The 19,475-nt window shown below is 34.6% G+C and overlaps 1 protein-coding gene across 1 annotated transcript in view; it reads left to right on the forward strand.

Annotated features, from left to right (window-relative positions):
* The window catches only part of LOC118746090 (trafficking protein particle complex subunit 11), a 45,260-nt gene that overhangs the window by 15,159 nt on the left and 10,626 nt on the right, over positions 1-19,475 (forward strand). The gene's annotated exons all lie outside the window — the stretch shown is intronic.

A 19,475-nucleotide genomic window follows, 5' to 3' on the forward strand; every position in this document is an offset into this window, starting at 1 on the left:
CGACTTCATATTGCTGCCCTTGACACAGTGCGCTGCCGTCAGCACAGCGTTGTTCCGCAACAAAGAGCCACCGCACTTGAACTCGCCTTGATAATGCAGCCGCACATAGTAGCGATATTTCTTTTGTGTCACCGCGCTACCGCCCACGATTCGCTCGGACAGTTTTGCTGAATAAACATGGCCTAATACAAAATATAACATTAATAATTGCAATATTAATACTAGATTCAAACACATAGCGTGTCAATTTATCACTGAGCACGTTAACATACGATGCAAAGTTTTTATATCACATCGAATTGAAGTCCAGCTTTTTTATTGTTGATAAAAAAATTAATACTTATTTAAAATAACAAAAACATCTCCTTTTGCGGAATATCTTGACTAAAATGAGCGCGATATAGGTAGGGTATAAGTACTTATCCACTTGAAGTGTTACAAATTACAAATGCTAAAATTTTGTAAATTTTTGCTAGTCAAATTTTAAGAAGAGTAGCCAAATTTGGCGTGGATGTCCGGGAATGCTTCACATGTTGCACGAATGTCGTCTAGTCGAATTTTGCATTGAGCATGGCGTAAAGGTAAATTAACAAATCTAACATGAAAAGATTTTAAACGATATTTTATTACCTTGGACACGAAAACAATTTCGTATAAATAATTGCAATATCCAACGTTTTTTAGGAAAAATACTTTCCCACTTCATTTCTTCACAACAATGTCCACCATATTCACCGGACTTAAACCCAATGCATTTTTCCATATGGTCCATCCTCGAGGCCAAAGAATCAACTAAAAATATGAGAAATTCAATGCCTTGAAGACTGCTCTTCGCCGCCACTGCGTCAAAATATCGTCCGACCACAATCGTGCAGTCGTGAAGCATTCCCGGATAGACTTGATACTATTATCCACGCTAAAAGTGGTTAAATCTAACAGTAATACACTTTTCGTAAGATTTTACGTGTTTTAAAAAAAAAATACAAAAAAAAATTTACAAAACTATAGCATTTTTAATTCGTAACACCAAGGTGTATTAAACAACAAGGTTCATAGAATACAAGGTTACGACATCAGCCATGGCCGCCATCTTGATGACGTAGATGGATCAATTTTTGGAGTTGCCAGATTCCTAAAAAATTATCTTATAAAAATACACTATTTTGGTCTCAAAAATACATCACGTTTTATATAAAGTATTTGTAACCCTGATATTTACCGTTTTTCAATTTGCGTTGAAGTTTGTGCATTTTTCTACGCCTTTGAGTTTATTTAAATTATTAAAAATTTAAGTGCGCTATTTTTGATAACAAAAATTACGCTGAAAAGGGTAATTTTAGGTTTTACCGTATGTCTAAAGATGAATTGGAATTTCGGTAGCGAAATTTTGCCAATGTTCTGAACAGTGTTGCCGTTTTAGACCTTTGGTGGCTAGATTTAGCTACCACATACCTTTTTTGGCCACATAAATTTAAAATTGCCCCTAGCCCTCTTTTTAGACTTTTGGAGAATTTATTCATACTTGGCATGAAAAAGTTGTATATGCTTAATTTGATCTCATTTTTTTTCATTTATGAATTCTTAAACTAAGACTGATATACCTAAAAAGAGAGCCGCACTGAGTTGTCAAAAAATATAAACAAACTATTCAAAATTCATAGATTCTTTTTTCAATTTGACTTTTTAGGCTGGTGCTTATGAGAGCAATGTCAAAATCATGTTAAATACATTTTGGTTAACACTTCGAGTGCCTACTACATACATATCTCAGGAAATTTTACAAAACAACTTAAGTCTATCTTTCACGAACGAACTAGAGAGCATACATATGTCGCCAAAGCTCTTTTACCGTCAGAGCAATACGTTTTACTTAAAAAAAACATTCAGTTGTTAAAAACAGAGACATTTAAAAGATTCTGAGTAGCGATAAAATATGTTAAGACTTCTTTCGAATTATAACTTTTTTCTCTTTGACTGTAAAATATGTTTTATCGACATATTCTATTTGGTTTGTGCGTCAAAGATAGACTTAAGTTGTTTTGTCAAATTTCCTCAGATATACATATATAAAAATTCCTGACTCAAATCTTTCAATAGCAACTAGCAACTATAATTTGCATATAGTACATGGGATACAGACATTGCAGGAAGTGACGTTAGCTTATGCTTAACTTTAGTCTGCTTACGCGAACACTGGTGCTAACTATTAACTTTATATTTTGTTCGAAAAAAACTAACTACTTTTGTGGAGTGATGTCCGCAAAAAGGTCCGACCTGGATACCCCTGCATTACATGTCAACTAACTTGTAACTAACTACTTTTGGACATAAAATATCAATAAAAAAACATTATGTTAATTTTTTATTTAATTTTATTTATTTTTTTTTATCTTTATTTATTTTTTTAACTTGTATTTATTTAATGTATATTCATGTGGTGTAGTGGTAGGCAGTGCGCGCTTCCACTCCGCAACGCCTGGGTTCAAGCCCTGGTCAAAGCAACATCGCAAAAAAAAAATTTAGAAAAAACGTTTTTTCTTAACAGCGGTCCTCCCTCGGCAGGCAATGGCAAACCTCGTGAGTGTATTTCTGCCATGAAAAACAGTTTCTCGTAAAAAAAAATACAATCGCCGTTCGGAGTCGGAGTAAAACTGTAGGTCCCTCCGCTTTGTATAACAACATCAATGCGCACGCCACAAATCGGAGGAGAAGCTCGGCCAAACACTGACATATTATATGCAGATCTAAAAGGTATGTTTGGCGGGTGTGCCTAGCTTATGTTCAATTTCTAGCTTCTGTTTTGGTACTAAATCCTCTTTTTTTGCTAAAAAACTAAGGAAATTTTTGAACTAAATAAAACTGCACAAAAAAAGTATGATTTCTAAGAAAAATGTACTATATGCAAATTGCTATTGAAAGATTTGAGAGTCAGGAATTTTTATATATATCTGAGGAAATTTGACAAAACAACTTAAGTCTATCTTTGACGCACAGACCAAATAGAATATGTCGATAAAACATATTTTACAGTCAAAGAGAAAAAAGTTTTTTATGAGAAGCATTTTTTTCATGGAAGAAATACACTCGGAGGTTTTGCTACTGCCTGCCGAGGGGCGACCGCTATTAGAAAAAAACTTTTTTGTTTATTTTATTTTTTGATGTTGTTCGGAAACTGGGCTTGAGCACAGGCAATGTGGAATGGTAGCGGGCACTGCTAACCATAGCGGTCGCTAATTGTTAGTTTTTGAAAATTTTTAAATCTTCTTTGTTCATTTGCAATCATATTTGTTGCGTATACCGTTATTAACAAACACTAGTTGACATTTTAGTTTATAAAACTGTTAAAAACTAGTGTGTCATTTCTAAAGCATCGAATCCGAACCTACAATATTGTTTTTAGAATAGAAAGACACAACATCTTTTAATACAGTTTTATTTAAAACAAAACAAAGAGAAAAACTTTAAAAATTATCGCAAAAATGTATACACACAATAAATATACATATACAATGGCAAGAATGTAAATAGCGAAAAGACATTTTAGCAAGTTTTGGCTACTTGTTTAAAAATGTTTATTATTTTTTATGAAAATATAACCTACTATCTAAAAAAAACATGTAAATCAAAATTTCAAACTTTGTAAAAAATTTATAAAAATTCGCCGAATTTTAACAAATGTTGGTCAAAATTTTAAATATTTTAATCAGATTTTCTAGTATTTTTTCGAGTATGCAGTTTTGTAGCCCATTAAATTGTTGTATTAAAAAGAGCAAAATCGAAGTAGCTTGGTCTTACCGTTGATTTTTGGAAATTTTTTGTTCGCGCATATTCCTCCATACAAAGTATTTTCAAAATTTTTTTTTGTATAGAAAAAATGAGCAGCATCTTCCACAAAAAAAAATTACCAAAAAATCGACGGCAAGTCCAAGCTACTTAAAATTTGCCCTTTGTATTGAATGGACTACAAAACTGCATACTCATTCTCATTTCTGAGAAATATAATTAATGAGCTCAAAATTTTGATAAAAGGCTTTCGTGTTTGCTAAATTTTGTGCAAAGTTTGAAACTTTGACATACATGGTCTTTGTTAGATGACAAGCTATACTTTCATAAAAAAATAATAAACATTTAATAATCGCCAAAGAATGCTAAAATGTCATTTTCCAATTTATATTTTCGCCACTGTATCTACAACTTATATTTTTCATATCTATGATTCTTTTTGGGGGGGAATTAGTATTTTTTTTTATAATCTCACTAAATTCAAGTTTGAATCGTTTTATTAAAAATAAAAAAAAAGTGAACAAAGAATTATAAAATTGATTTTTAAGCATAAAACAAAACGACTTCAATTATAATATAACAATTTAAGTTAACCGTTAATTTCTTAATGATCCAATGATCGAACCTAAACCAAATTAGAATGGGACCACCTCTGAAGTACCACCTTTCCTTTAAACAAATTATTATAGAAATTGGTAAAGGTGGTCCATAATTATGCGGTAACATACATACAAAAAATATTCTGACGAATTAATAACCTCCGTTTTTAAAAAAAAATAGAGAATAATGACAGACTCCAATATAGCGAGAGTACCAGTTTGACAGAATAAAACATAACCAAAGATCTTAGAAAATAAGGATGCTGGCTATATTTATAGCTCCCTTATATTCTATGTTCTTTGTGATGCTGTCACGTTTGTACGAAAAATTATTTTTGGGCCAGACCACAGAGTGACTCTTATTAAATTAATAAAGAAAACACTGAAAATCGGGACTTAATCGGTACAAATATGAAAAATCGGGACACTTATACGTCCCGACTTTTAAAAAATATTCAGCGGCACAATTTTCTTAAAATCCGTACTGTCCCGCCAAAATCGGGACGAATGGTCACCGTACAAAAAACGGCAATTTTCGGAAATACGAAAACTGCGATATTTTAGTAACTACTGAAGCTTAATCACTCAAAATTGATATTTACAATCATTTTTAGGCGAAAATAATAATTTTATATACTTTTGGAAAATGGGCGTAGCCACGCCCACTTATGATTGCATGTATATATCTAGGTAACCGCTCCATCAATTTCTCCCATAGTTAGACATAGTGTAACATACCAAACGGTTGAAAATTTTAAAAATCGGACAATAACCACGCCCACATCGCATATAACGGTAATTTATAGAAATACGAAATATTCGATTAATTAGTAAATACGGAAGCTAATTTATTCAGAATTGATGTTTGCAATAATTATTTAGCAAGAAATACGTTTATGATAAAATTTTGGAAAATGGGCGTGGCACCGCTCACTTATGACCACTCCTATTATTTTGACCATACACTAAGAAAAAAGTAACATGATTTTTTCAAACATCCATTTTTTATACAAACTTAAGCATAACATCCATTTACTTGAATAGTGTCATAACTCAAAAAAGTAAAACTCGGGAAAAAGACTTTAATGTTTTGAATTTGCTTAAACATAATTAAAATTAAATACATATGTATTTCATTCTAGTGAGATACTGGTAATCGATACAACTATGAAGAATAGGTGGCGGTAATTCCTGCATGCCTCACTCAGTATTTGTATCTTTTGGACTATGACACTATTGAAGTAAATGAGGGATAAGTTTGTTGGATCGTTCACAAGTGGTGTTGTCTAAAATTTTGTATCAAGAATCAATTCAACTAAATAAATAAAAAAACTCCAAACAACGTAAATCTGTAACTGTGAAAAGTTTGTTTGGTCGATCCCAGAGTGGTGTTGTCTAGAAATATTTATCAGGAATGGGATCAGCTCAATAAAGAAAATGTCTAAACAATGCCACTCTGTAACTATCAAAATGTACAAATGCGTACAAATACGCAAATTGCGTGATTTGGCCCTGATTTAAGATTTATTCAAAAGTACATATATGTATACCTACTTTCCAATCCCTGGTCTGCTACCATTTTTCTGGGTATTCCTTTTTTTAGTCCCCGACGACAACGCATTACTGATTCCGCAAAATCAATCATTGCACTCGAAATTACTTTTATATACAGGCAGCCCAACTCTTCAAAAAAGTTACCCGACTTCCTGCAAACTATAAGTAAAGACATTTCGCCTTATGAATAAAATCTAAGTAATTGCTTTTCCTTAAAATTTCAGACCTTTTACTTAAATTTCTTTGAATAAATCCAGTAAAAGGTCTGAAATTTTTAGAAACAACAATTGCTAAATTTTTATTCATAAGACCCATTGAATAAAAACTAAATAATTGCCTTTTCTTTAAATTTTAGACCTTTTACTCGATATATTCAAATAAATTAAAAAAAAAAACTATTGATATTTTGCACTTTAAATTCAAACAAGAAAAACATGTTCATTCAAACTTTGTAACCAATTGTTTGTGTGGACCACCTTAATATGCGTGTATATGTTCATCTCCATACTATTTATTTGGTTTGATTACCAGGCACATGTGTGATTTTTGCAATTGATTGAACGAAGTAATTAGAAAACACAGCAAATTATTTGTAACAAGTAAATAAGTATAAGTTCGGGCGAAACCGAACATTATATACCCGGCGCACATATTAAATATCGTTTTTACATTTTCCAGTAAACTGCATGTCAAACAGTTTCGATAATATGCTATGATTTATTGAAATAATTGAACCAAGTTTGGTGGAAATCGGTAATGCGGTTATCGATATACACTTATGTGGTCATAAGTGCGTGTTGCCACGCCCATTTAACAAAAATCAATAATCTTGTGGCTTGTTAAGTCATTGTTGTAAGTTGGCGTCTTTATTTATTGAAAAATTGGAGTTTTCGTATTTCTGAAATTTACCGTTATGTGGTAAGTGGCAGTAATTTTAGTCCGATTTCAAAAATTTTCAACATCTTGCTTTTTTGTGCCAAGGTTGATAACTGTGCCGAGTTTGGTAGAAATCGATAATCCGTTTGCCGAGATACACATATGTAGGCGTAACTGGACGGTGCCACGCCCATTTCCTAAGCATCATTTCCTGCTAAGAGGTCATTGCATATATCGATTTTGAGCAAATTAGCTTAAATAGCTACTAATTAATCGTATTTCTGTAAACTACCGTTATGTGGGAGGTGGGTGTGGTTTTTGTATGATTTCAAACATTTTCAAAGGGTTTCTTAATCAAGCCCCAAATAATGTGTCCACCGAGTTTGGCGGGGATTGGTAAAGGAACTACAGAGATATAGCATTTATCCTATTTTATGCCAAAATTCTACTTCGCATACCAACTTTAAACATTCTGGATCCAGTATTTGCGGAAATATCGTAGGTTTTGCATATTTCGAAAATACCGTTCTTTGTCCGATTTTGCCCATTTTCCATCCCAACCTACCTTATATAAAGGCAAACCTACTTACCAAATTTTTTTGACATATCTCAATTTTTCCTCGAGTTATCGTGTACACGGACAAACGGACGGACGGATGGACATGGCTTAATCGATTTCTCTTTTCATTCTGAGCATTTATGTATACATTTGTCTATATCGATCTTGATTAGTTTTGGCTCTTACAAACAACCGTTATGCGAACAAAGTTATAATACCCTTGCGCACAAGTGCGCTCGGGTATAAAAATCACTCATATCAGATCAACAATACTCGAACAATACATAACATTTCATAATTCATGCCTATATGTATTGCATTATTGTATTTATTTACAAAACAGCCGTGAAATAACTAATTTTTTTACTTCCACGATACTGAAGCCATGACAATAGTTTTGTGAACTATTTTACCTTTATTATTACTCAAAAATTTTACATACATACTATATGTGTATACAGTAGATCATGTAAAAAAAAAAACCTGCAATGCGACCGGAATACGACTCAGATTTTAGTGTTTGGTATGAATCTCCCCTCTCTCCGATAATTCTAAGAGGGAGTGTTTTTTCCGCATAGGAATAACACGTAAGAAAATGAGTTATTCTCTTTTGAGGTCAATATAATTTTCTAGGTTCAAGCAAAACATTGGCGCTTACACAATAGTTGCGTTCCAGATGCTTCACGATTTGCAGGTTTTTACAGGAAGCCGTTCAAGGTGACCACCTTCCATAAGGTTTATTAATGGAGAAAATAGCTTTTCCTGCAAATCCTGTAAAACTTGCAACGCGTGAAGCATCTGGAACGCAAGTAATATGTTAATGTTTGGCCAAGCTTATCCTCGTGCCCTTGGGGGCAAAGTAGAATGCTGCATCGTAGTCTGCTGAAAAATAGAATGAATATCTAAAAATACTTCTTCTTTTTTACCGTTACTTTCTGTGGAAATTTGTCTCACATAAAAATCATGTTTTGCTTTGTTCAATTTGCAGCGAACTTGAATTCAGTCAATGAAGTGAAGTACAAGAGTGAGGAAGTACAATTTTAAGTAAGATCTAAATACCTAAATACATACATATGTATGTATAAAAACTGATTTATAAAAATTTTAGTTATCTAATTTTAATCTTTCAATTTAATTTAAATAAGTATGTACTTATCTAGGCATTCTACATTAGATTCTCTGTATGGCATTCTTTGTTCGCTTCTCTGGATTCTGTTTATCCATGCGTTCTCCTTTCGCTTGAAGGTAATGCTGCGGGTAAGAGCTTACTGCCAATGACATGCCCATGTTAAAATAATGCCTTCTTGAAGCGAAAGGGTAAGCGGTTCCCATCGCCTAGCTCGTTTCCAATTTCTTTTCTGTGGTAATCGTGTTTTTTGCTGGGTAAGTACACGTTTGAAGTAGCTTGGACTTGCTTTTGATTTTTGGCAATTTTTTGTTTGCGTATTTTCTTCCATACAAAGTATGTTCAGCAATTTTTTTGTATGGAGAAATTGAGCAACACATTCCACAAAAAAAAAATACAAAAATCAACGGTAAGTCCTAGTCACTTAAAGTTTGCTCTTTGAATCGAACGGGCTACAAAACTGCATACTCAGAATGCTTCGCAGACACCTAATTAAAAAGGTCAAAATGTTGATGAAACCTTGTAGAGTTTTGCAAATTTTTGTACAAAATCTGAAATTTCGAACCGAAAAAATTTTACCGAGAGATGCAACCTTCTCCTTGCCCTCTACGCGCAAACACTAAGGAGAAGGCGATGAGAAGGCAACATTTTTTGTAGAAACCACATCGGAATTACATAGTCTTTCACTTTCATAAAAAAATAATAACCATTAAATAATCGAAAGGGGAATAGGCAAATAATTCTAAAATGTGCCTTCCCTATTTATATTTTCGCCACTGTATCTACAGCTTATATTTTTCACATCCCTAATTTTTTTAAGGGAATTAGTATCATTTTTTATAATTTCACTAAAAACAAGGTAAAATGGTTTCATTAAAAAACTTGCTTTGTTAAACCAAAAACCCAGTTTGACTGAATAAAACATAACCAAAGATCACATTAAATAAGGATGCTGGCTATGTTTATAGTCGTTTGTGATAACGAAAGTGCTGCCACGTTTGTACGAAAAATTGTTTTAGGGCCAAAGTACAAGGATACTGCTATTAAATTAATAAAGAAAACGCTGAAAAATCGGGACTTTTATTTTACTTGTGGTTTACTTATTTCTGCCAAAACATTTGATCAAGAACTTCGAAGTCCCTGGTTCTGGTTGGCAACGCGATGAGAGCTACGAACGGATTACAGCATACCATTATTATATTCTGCGGAGCCGAACTCCGAATTCGTAACTACAAAAATTCGGATTCCTGCATAGGGGTGATCATTAATTGACAGCGGAAGTTCTGTGGCATTGTACTAAATCGCTGAGTTACCGTGATAACTCGTTTTTGTTCGAAAGCCGCAAAAGCAATTACTCCGTTTGTATATCTTTTCTTATATGTAAATAGGCAATCATGTTTACTTTACACCCCTTTTAAGGCTAAACTATACTTCTAAGATATAAATAATTATTAATTGCTAGCAGACCCGGCGAACTTCGTCCCGCCCAAAATTATTTTTTTTATTGAAACATTTGATCCAACGTTTTCGCCAGCAATTCACGTTCACGTTTGGTTTTGTGGTCAACAGAAGGCATATCCTCTATTGCCGTCTTAAATAACCTGACGAAAGCGTTATACCTTGAATCTGTATAGTATAGTTGGTGGCAATTTCCAAACTGGTATCATTGGTCCACATTCTTTTTAGTCACCGTAAAGCAAAGACCGCAATGGTTCTGATGGTTGATTTAACGGGGGTAATTTGACTTTGATCCCTGGTGCCTCCTAGTTGACGATTTTTGGCAATAATTCGGCTCCAGCGCCACCTTGCGCATCTTTTTTTGCAATAGTATTGCCCCTGTCGTTACCAATACATATATATCTCGAATATGAGTCAAATCGGATCACAAATACGATTTTGAGTAATAACTCGATTCCAGCCCCACCTGGCGTTTTAAGTTGTGAACTTAAACTGTACAGGGACCTACTCAAACACAAAAGAAAAACTTAATTGAAATCGTTTCGGTCGTTTAGGAGGAGTTCACCCACCAGAATAAGTCTTTTGCATACTGACACTCTTCGGCATTTTTTCCCATACAAAAACAAACTATCACGCATTCGTTTTACGGAGAAAATGCGCAACATTATCAGCGATAAAGTTTTCAAAAATCAACGGTAACTTATAGCCATTTAAAACTTGCACTTTATAGTTGTGATCCAATACTTTTCGTGTAAAATCCTTTAAAAATGTCAAACAGCAAAATTACTCTCTGAAGTGAGAGTAAAAAGTAACAAAAGTTCGGGAAAAAAAAAGCATTTTCCTGTAAAAACGTCAACCAGTGATCGCTTGACACTTTTCATGATTTTACCAGAAGAAAAATTTCGGGTAAAATCTTGCAACTTCATTCTCTATACAACTCTCCAAAAATCGCTCTCACTTACAGGGTTTTGGAGGAATTTGGAGTACGGGATCATTTTACCTGTAACTTCCTGCAAGTTCGTGTAAAAACCTGTAAGTTCATGGAGTACTGGATCAGAGCTTATGATACTGAAATTGAGTGAACTACAAAACTGCATGCTCAAAATTAGGTGCCATTTGATGCAAAATGAACTATATTTCTATAAAATATTAACAAAAAAAAAATTATTATCAAAAAGAAAAAACACTGTATTCTGGGTGTATATATTTACAGATAGGTAAAGGTTTCAATAAGTTTGGAAAATGCCACGCCCCCTTTTCCAGTAGTCCCGAAATCTCTATACCAATTTCCAGGACACTACCACAAATACTTCCAGAGATATACCCTATGAAAATTTCGATATGTATGGTTGATGCCACGCTCAAAAAAATCGGTACAGCCATTCGCGAGATCACCTCTTATAAAAAGAAGGAGCTTCTTTATATAATTAGTATAGGTAGCACATGGCAACACCGATTTTGATACGGCAAATGTTAAAGCTGTTTTTGATAGACTTTTGCTGATTACGAATCCGTAAGTATCAAGTTTCCATCAGCTCCATAGTTTGAGAAAACCGTGGTGAAAATGTCAAAAAATTTCATTTTTGCAATATTTGAGAAGCTCTAGCAGGGAAACAAAAGGTGATACAACCTTCCACTTAGGCTTAAATTTAAGCTAGAACTACAGACTACTGAAAATACCATTCCTGCACCTTACTTTTTATCGTCCAACAATACAAAAAAATACTGCAAAATTATGCAATTGAAAAAAAAAAACATTTTGTGAAAATCAGGGTTAGCTGTTCAATAAATGACTATAGGTCAAGGTGCAGGAATGGTATTTTCAGGAATTGAAGTCATAAGTCCAAGCCTTAATTTAAGCTAACGTGGAAGGTTCTTTTGCTTAATTGCGGTAGGTACTCAAACTTCCCAAAATAAGTTTTTCCTGTTCATCAAATGACTATAAGTGACCATCAAGCAAAGGTGCAGGAATTTGCAGGGATAGTAGTCGAGATTTTTAGCTTTAATCTAAGTCTAAGTGGAAGGTTCTACCACCCTTTACTTATTTGATAGAGCTTCTCAAATATTGCAAAAAACACGATTTTTTGACACTTTGACCTCGTTTTTCTTAAAATATGGGGCTGGTGGAAGCTTTATACTTACGGATTCGTAATCAGCACAAAAAAATGAGTAAAAAATAGGGTTAACATTTGCTGCATAAAATTGTTTCCCATTTTTGTTGGCCTGTGTTATAAGTATTGTTAAATAGTCAATCCCCGCATGTTTGCGCCGCCTTCAAACACCTTTCGAACTCTAAAACAATGAATCAATTCTATTCTAGGCATATCTATAATACGGGTATCGAATTTCAAGCAAATCGGACCATAAATAAGATTTTTTGGAATAGATCGGTCCCTGGTCCACCTATCAGTAAAAGTATCCTATATGTTAATCCTGGCAATAAGCTACCAAATTTCATGCAAGTCGGACCATAACTAAGATTTTTTTGAATAGATTGGTCCCGGTTCACCTATCAAAAAAAAAGTTTCCTATATGTTAGTCCAGGCAATAAGCTACCTACGCCAAATTTCACGCAATTCGGACCATAAATAAACTTTTTCGAATAGATCGGTCCCTGGCCCACTTCACGGAAAAAATGGATCCTATATGCTAATCTAGGCATAAGCCTACCTACGTACTAAATGCATTTTTTAGCGTAGCTCGACCCTTGCGCCACCTATCGGGAAAAATGAAAACTTTGTGCACTCCTCCTTCAGAACACCTTTCCAAAAAAGCAGCAACCATTCCAATCTGTTATGAAACATAGAAGAAAATTGTTCCCAATTGATTCATGCTCGCAAAGAATTTTACAATTATCCGAAATTTTTCAAGCTTCACAATGAATTTCCCACCTTTGCATCGTCCAAAATCATCAAATCATGCTATAAAATGCAAAATTTCATAAAAAAAAAATAAAATTTTTCGCGTTCTTCCGGATTTTCCGAGTTTTCCACCTAGAATTTTCTATTTTTCCATTCGAAAGCCATTTCGAAGGAATTGCACACAAAATTCCATACAAAAAAATCAATTTTCGATTTTTCCAATTTCCCGACTTTCCGGAGGGTTTTCCCAAAATTTTCTTTCATAAAAACCTTCTCCTGGCAATTACGAACAACTAAAAAAAAAATTTGCCAAATCGGCCCAACCGTTCTCAATTGATGAATTACTATACATTTTTCACACCATTTTTATATATATAGATTAGAAAGAAATTTTGATGCTGATGTGCAGACAATTTTTAAAATTTCAAATTAGTTTAACATAAAGCGAAAAGATCAATTCAAAAGCGACACCAATACCAATATCATACATGTACATGGTTGGGGCGGAAATGCCTCCTAAGTGTATGCTTTAATATTGATAGTGAATTAAAGAAACGTGCTAAACACCAGTTTAGGAATAAGATGTCAGAGACCGAAAATAACCGGTCCATATATTACTGTGTCACAAATTGTCATTTATTTCTTGTTATAAAAAAATTATCACTCACATTAACTTGTATAACAAGTTTTTAGCTTATCTGAGTTGGTTAAACTTTTATTTGATTTGATGTTTTTTTTACGTTTCGAATTGACCTTTTGTTTTACTTTTTGCTTTAAATGCAACGATATCCAGGAAGGTATGTTAAAAATACTGCGGGAAGTGCTTCGGTAGTTTGCTTCCAGTTAGTATAGTTTATTTATTGAAGGGAGAGGAAGCGTTGAATTCCACAGCTTTTTTTGACTTGAATACGAGTAGTGATAAAAAAGTTTTAGTGTGCAAAGTTTGTAAAAAAAAAGTTTATAACGGTGATCTTTTGAGTGAATTAAAATAGTTTTACTAGCTATTCTTTATACATACGTATATGTATATGGAAGAAAAATCCATTAAATATGAAATAAATTTTTATGTTTCATATTTTAATAAAACCAATTTGTATTTGGTTTTTGAAAAAATCTGGTATCACTGATAAGCAGCCGTTTCGAATAACTCATTACATTTCTAAAAACAGAATTATTCTTAATTAAAATCCTTGTCTCTTCTTTATTGGCGCTACGGTTGCCAGACGTACTGACTTTATCAGTACAGTACTGACTTTTCCACTCTTGTACTGATTTTATTCATTTCTTCGATCAGTATGCTAATGTCCTGATTTTTCAAAATTTGTACTGATTTGTACTGAATTTTCAATGCAAACAAAATACTTTAGGATTTACTTAAGGTTTTTACATAACGTTGGAACTTCCTTAAACTATACTGTAAAAAATAAGAAGAAAATAATTTAATTATAGCTCACATGTTTCAGATAATAGTTGTGTTTGTTTGCTCATTTCCAGTAAAATCCAGTAAAATTTTTTACGAACTTTCATATTTTGCCGTTTTTGTACGCAAAAACTTGTAAAGTAGTAGGGGAAATTGAGAGAGCAAAAATGACAGCTGAAGTTGCAAGTTTTTACTGGATTTTTACTGGATAAATTTTTACTTGTATGAATTTGCCAGTACGGAAAACAGTTGATCGCATGTTGTTGGATGCAATTTAAACTAATAAGGGAAACTGTTTATAGGTTTTTATTGCTGAAATTTTCAAAATAAACCAATATAAATATAAAATATATTGTTTTATTAGGCATTTGCAGCTAATAAACAAGAAATTTATCAGCTTGCAAATTCTTACTGGATTTGCGTTCGCGTACTTTTTTGGATATTTTTTCTATGAGAGCGAATTATCAGAAATTAAGTTACTGGAGAGTTGCTGGCAAGTTATAATTTGTAAACAGACACAACTAATGTTTGATATGCCCAAGAAATTAATACAACAAAAAGATCAATCCTTTTACGGGCATATCGCCGGGTCGTTACGTACCAGTTACGATAATATGATGATCTTAAATTATTTAAAAAGAAGGCTGACGTTTTTTTTGCCGTGTGTTGTTAGATATCTCAAAAATAACCTTCAGTTTAATAACAACAAATTTGCCTATAACTTACAATTGTTTTTTCACAATTTACTGACATTGTTAAAGAGTTTTGCATACGAGAAATAGAGTTAGAAACTCTTTTCAGCAAATTCTTAGTCTTACAAAGTTTTTGCGTAGTTGAAAAAATTAATTTAAGCCATGAGGAAATATAGATGAAGTCCTTAAATAGTGTTGCTTTTCCACAGTTTGAAAAATATTTATAATATTTTTTCAATACCACACTCAAACGAAGCAAGAGGATCTTAAGTATATAGTTATTTCCTTACGCAAAGAGAGAAATCGGCTTCTAATTAAAATTTTTTAGAGTGGGTTTCAAATTAAAATTAACTTTAAATATATAGAATTCTTTGACTATTTAAACCCTGAAGATTCAAATGATCTCATTATTGCTATGCAAAAATGTCATAAATATAAAATAATTTATTGGCTTCTGTGTACAATGATGTGTACACTCATGTTAAAATTAATAACACTTTTATTTTTTATGAAGTATATTTTATTCATATACCAAAATATTGTTTAAAACTAGTTCTCTGGCGATTTAAAGTATTATATGTTACTTACATTCATAATTTTGCGTTGAATAAAAATGTACTGAAAAGTACTGATTTTTTTAGCATGAAAAAGTCTAACGTACTGATTTCGCGCATAAAAAATCTGGCCGAGTTCAAAACAGCACGCCATCCGTTTCTCTTCTTTGGCAACTGACGCCTATTGGAAACGCCAGGTGAAGCCTAGTCCTTCTCCACCTGGTCTTTCCAGCATTGCGTGTTGAATACTTTCAGAGTTGTAGCGTTTCTGACCATTCGAACGACATGACCTAGCACTATGTCTATATCGTTGTAAAGATCATAGATCACAATCATCTGCGGTATTCGCTATTGCCAACGGGTAAAGGCCCGTATATCATACGCAGAATCTTTCTCTCGAAAACTCCAAGAGCCGTTTTTTGATTGTCAATGCCTCCGTGCCATAAACCAGCACAGGCATGATGAGTGACCTATACGACGAGAGAGGACTTTACTTCTCAATTGTCTACTCAGTCCAAAGCATCACTTGTTTATAAGAGTGATTCTCCGTTGGATTTTAAGGCTGACATTATTATGGGTGTTAATGCTGGTTCCCGAATAAACGAAGTCGTCTACTTTTAAGGCCGGTCCACATAGAACTTTCGTGTTAGCTTTGGCGTTGGCGTTGGTTTGACAGAACGCACGTTAAAAGTATGCTTGCTACAATGAGCGCTTGGCAGCGAATGCTTGGGCCACTACATTAATATACTAACGACAGATAAATTAATATTTCATATCAATAATTGCATTAAAAACGATATTTCTTGCCCGCACTTGATTAAAAAGGAAAATATTTCACATAATTTTATTTATTTGCAACAGCTGACGAGCGACGCACGCGAAAAGATGAGAGTTGGCCATCTTTTTGCTTTGTGTTGGCGTGAGCGTTGTCGAATTTTGGCTATGTGGACGGCTGCATTTGAATTCATGTATTCATAGTCAGCTGTTGAAGCGACGCCAACGCCAACGCAACGCCAAAGTTCTATGTGGACGGGCCTTTACAAACATGTAACTGTCAACAGTGAAGTAGGTGCTAAGACAGGATGTACTTCGTTTTGTCGTCGTTCACCACCATACCCATTCGCTTTGCTTCTCTATCTAATTCCGAGAAGACAGAACAGTCATTGCCCTTGTTTTTACCGATAATGTCGATGTCGTCGGCATTCGCCAGAAATTGTATACTCTTGTAAAGTGTTGTACATGAGCGGTTAAGCTCTGCGGCTCTTATGATCTTCTCCAACATCAGATTAAATAAATCACACCCAAGGGAGCCACCTTGTCTTAAACCTCGTTTTGTATCAAACGGCTCGGAGCGGTCCTTCTGAATTCTGATGGAGCTGATCGTATTGCTCAACGCCATTTTACACATCCGTATTAGTTTGGCGGGGATACCAAATTAAGACATCGTGGCATAAGACAACTTCGTTTCGTGCTGTATAAAGCGGCTTTGAAATCGATAAATAGATGGTGTGTGAAGATCCTATACACGATAACCGGCCTTAATTTTGCATTTGCAAAAATAAATTGCAGACAATCTAGAAGATGTGCCATATAGTCAAGTTAAAATCATATTTAACCTATTCTGTAGAGTGGTAGTTTCGTTGAAAAATAAAATCATGACCCGAATGGACCGTTCAAAATGGAAAGCATTACCTTTAATTCCTGTTTCTTATCTTTCAGACATGCTTTGAAATCTTATTAAAACGCGAGAAAGCAAAAGTTTCAAAAAATAACCCGACCGATAAGACATGCTTAGCTTAGTCGGTGAAGTTCTAAAATAAACAAAAAAAAAACTATTTAAGAAGGAGTTCATTGAAGAGCAAATTAAGAAGTAGATTTGTAAGTTATTTTTTGTTAGCATTATTATTCAGTCTTTTTTTTATTTCAAAACAATGTTTATACATATTTAGTAATTCATATTACGGAGACCTGTCTCCAGACTTATTAGATACCGTGTTTATTATAATAACACATTTTTATTACTTGAGGTCTCAAGGATTTCCTAACAGTGTGTGTAAAGTATATTCATTATCCACTTCCTCACTTTATTCAATGTCACATATACACCCGGTGAATCGGCACGTCCGCATTCGCGCCTTTTTCCCCACGATACTACGCCCACAAGATGTCCCCGAGCCACTGCTGGACCGCCTGAGTCCGCCAAACAGGCATCTCTTTGTCCCGGCACTGATGCACAGAACATTGTTTCCGTAACATTCCGATAGTCGACATAGAATGCCTTACATCTCTCCTGCTGCAACACTCGGAGATGCACAGTGCGCAGTTGATTTGGTGGATTTACAGCATTCTCACGGGTTAGACCCCAACCTGAAACTTGCACGTAGTCCCCGTGCATGGGAGCAAAGTCGCCGACTGCGATCGGCTTGACATTTGCTCCTTGTAGTTTCGCATTGAGTCGTAAAATGGCAATGTCATGCTCAAATGTTTGATTGTTAAACTCGACAGGTATGAATAATTTTTCCACCGTGCGTTTGTTTTCGCTATCGCTCAGCAAAGATACACCACCACGGACCACAAAATCATCTGGCACGCCGGTGTAGATGCAATGTGCCGCCGTCAAGACACATCGGGAAGTTACCAGCGATCCACCACAATGGAAATGGCCATTCCGACGTATGTTCACGATATAGGGAACTTGGCTGATTTGCGTCGGATCGCCGCCGACTATTCGGCGATCACGATTAAGATCTGCACGATAAGCGCTTGTCTTTTGAAGTAATAATATCAATATCACGTATGATAATCTCATTTTATTGACTCTTCAAATTAAACTATCCTCATTCGAAGCTCGAATATAACTAACAAAGTAGGTTTAAAAATTACCATTTATTTATAATACAACCCATTCTACATCTTATCCATTGTGTGTTAAATAAACATTTGTAGGCCAATGTCAACCAGCCTAAGCCGCGCCAATTCAAATATTAACAACACTTTTACAAGGTAAAACTCCAGATGCTAGAGTTTGAGGGGAAGTAAATTTGAGTAAACATATGTATGTACATTATACATATATACTTAATAACTAAAAAATAATAAAATATCAAGATCATGGGCACAAACTTTTCAAACGTATAAAAATGTGGATCAAAAGTAGACACATTTTTTTATTCAAAATTTTTAAACGACTCCGGAAAGCCAGTTAGTAAGAGTGATTAACAAAATGTCTGCGCCTAGCACTAAAATCTTCTGGATTACGTTGCTTTTCTGGATCCTATCCCATTATGCTGTTCTCACATCTAGTTCAAATATAACGATTGCTTATCCAATGGCTTTGAACGAAACGATCAGCAATCGCATCATCGGCGGAGACTTCGTATCAATTCGTGGTGCGCCTTTTGTAGTGAACCTACGTTTGAATGGCCGATTTATGTGTGGAGGCTCTTTACTGCGTCCAAATTGTGTGCTCACAGCCGCCCACTGTGTCATTGGCACGGCAGCAAATCGTTTCGTGGTCCAAGGTGGTACAACGATTCTCTCGAATAGAGGTCAAATTTCTCGTGTGCAGTCAATTTTCATTCCGAAAAGTTATAAATACCGTACCAACAATTTCGATGTAGCAATTCTACGTCTGACCCATCCCTTCAGCGGTAATAGAGTGAAAACGGTAGATTTGGCAAACGACAATGTAAGGCCTGGCCAGCGTATTCGGGTTTATGGCTGGGGTTTGAGGCGTGAGGATGGTAGTAAAAGTGCATTGGCATTGCGGGCAGTTACGGTGACAGTTATTAGGCGTGGAGAATGTAGTCGAGACTATCGGGCAGAAGCTACTTTAAGCAATACGATGTTTTGTGCTTCCGTCCCCGGCAGAGCAGACTCTTGTTCTGGCGACTCTGGTGGACCGTTGATGTTTCGTGGGCGACAATACGGCATTGTTTCATGGGGTGCAGGTTGTGGACGTCCCAACTATCCTGGAGTTAACACCAACATAAG

This window comes from Rhagoletis pomonella, unplaced genomic scaffold, assembly GCF_013731165.1.
Source record: "Rhagoletis pomonella isolate Grant_MI unplaced genomic scaffold, Rhpom_1.0 Rhpom_scaffold_00010, whole genome shotgun sequence".
In the NCBI taxonomy this organism is placed as follows: Eukaryota; Metazoa; Arthropoda; class Insecta; order Diptera; family Tephritidae; genus Rhagoletis; species Rhagoletis pomonella.